The sequence below is a fragment of the Pediculus humanus genome, genomic scaffold, assembly GCF_000006295.1.
Source record: "Pediculus humanus corporis 1103172107373 genomic scaffold, whole genome shotgun sequence".
NCBI classification, from domain to species: domain Eukaryota; kingdom Metazoa; phylum Arthropoda; class Insecta; order Psocodea; family Pediculidae; genus Pediculus; species Pediculus humanus.
Genome location: NW_002987001.1, coordinates 102,451 through 104,553, shown reverse-complemented (window position 1 = coordinate 104,553; position 2,103 = coordinate 102,451).

The window sequence follows — 2,103 nt, the reverse complement described above, 5'->3', positions numbered from 1 at the left end:
TAACAGAAAAATATAAGATTAAAAATTAATTAAAATATTTTTTTTTAAGTAATGACGGACTCCTTTTTTTTTTTAAATATTTTCAATTTGTGTCCTTAATATTTCATTTTTTTCAAACATATGCGGATAAAAAATTTTTTTATTAATTTATTAAATCTTTTTAATAAGATTTAAAAATTTTATTAAAACAAAATGTTTTTTTCTATTATTATTATTATTATTATTATTATTATTTTAATAATGACGTCATTTAAAAAATAAAAAAATTGTTTTCTTGTCAAATTATGCAATGTTTCGAAATAATAAAAACACGTTTAAGAAAAACATTCGAATTAAATTGAAAAAAACAACAACTGCGATGACGACAACAACAACAACAACAAAAGGACTTTAAATTAATTGTTTAATTTTTTTTTTTTATTTAAAAATATTAATAATAATAATTGAAATAATAATAATAATAATAATTTATTTTACATCTGCATACATTAAATTATTTTTTATCGAAAAAGAAAATTTCGTAGTTTTCCACAAGCCATTTCGAATCGTAGCAAAAAAAAAAAAAATTACTATAAATTTGTCGTATTATTATTATTATTGTTATTATTATTATTATTTATTATTTAAAGTAAATAAATTGACCTTCAAATATTTTTAATAATCAATTATTATTAAAATGAACAAGGCTAATTTAATAATTTTTAAATTCCGAGTAAAATAATTTTTTGTAAAAAACATAATCGAGTTATGTATACAAATCATATATGTAAAAAAAAGAGAGAGAGAAACATTTATTTAATTAATTAATAAAAGAGAGAGAGAGAGAAACATTTATTTAATTAATTAATAAAAAAGAGAGAGAGAGAGAGAAAACATTAAAATCTTTGATAAGTTTTAGGTAAAGATTATTTATTTATTTATTTATTTTAAATAATAATTTTATTCATTATATTTTGACAAGAAAAAAAAAAAATAAATAATAATTTTGATCCGTAGGAGAGAAAAAAAATAAAATAAATTGCTTAATATTTTTTTATTTGTATTCTAGGCTCTTATGATAAGCAAATGCGTCTAAACAATTTTTTTTTTCTAATGCAGAATGACACTTGACTATATAAATGACACTTTTTATATATTTAATTTTAATTAATTAATTATTATTATTATTATTACCATGTTTTTCTACTTTAATCATTTCGTAGAATAATAAAATTTATAACGGGGAGAACGGGGAAAGGGGGACGGGAGGGAGGAGGAGTAATAATTTAATTTTTTTTTTACGCGATACTAATTACCGTTAAATTAAATTTTGAACGGGTTGTTATTATTATTATTATTATTATTATTATTATTATTATTTCAATAATTTTTTTCTTATTAATAAAATAAATATTGAGCTTTGTTTTTTTTTAATAAAATTTTTAACACAAAAAAGTTGTAACCCTGAAATTTATCGAATTTAAATTTCGATTATTGATTCCATTATTTTTATAATAATAATAATAATAATAATAATAATAATTTAATGATTTCAAATCGGTTAAATTGTACGACGAGGCAACAACGCATCGGCATAAAATAAATAATTTTTTTTTTTTTAGTTAAAATAAAACGATTTCATAAAATAGCGTAACGACCAATAAATAATCTTAACACTGTCAAGTCGAAGAAAAAAAATAATAATAATTTATTTATTTATTTATTTAGATAAAATCAATAATTTGAAATAGGTTATTATGTATCGTCAATCAACCTTTTTCATCAATTTATTAAACAACCATAAAATAAATCTCATGTTTCTAACCGTATTATTATTATTATTATTATAATTTTGATCGATTTTTAAATTATGTAATTAATTAATTTATTGATTTTTTAAAATGAGGAGAATGTTTTTGTTATCACGAATGGATTGGATTTGTTATATGGAAAATATTTTCAAATGTTTGGGGGAGGGGAGGGGAGGGGAGGGGGAAAGTTAAATTTAAGTATATATATATATAAAAAAAAAAAATTATTTACCTTATATCATCGAAATTAAGATTCAAATTGCTCACGCTCATTCCGAGTTCTTTAAACGATCTTTTTTTCATGTCGCTAAGA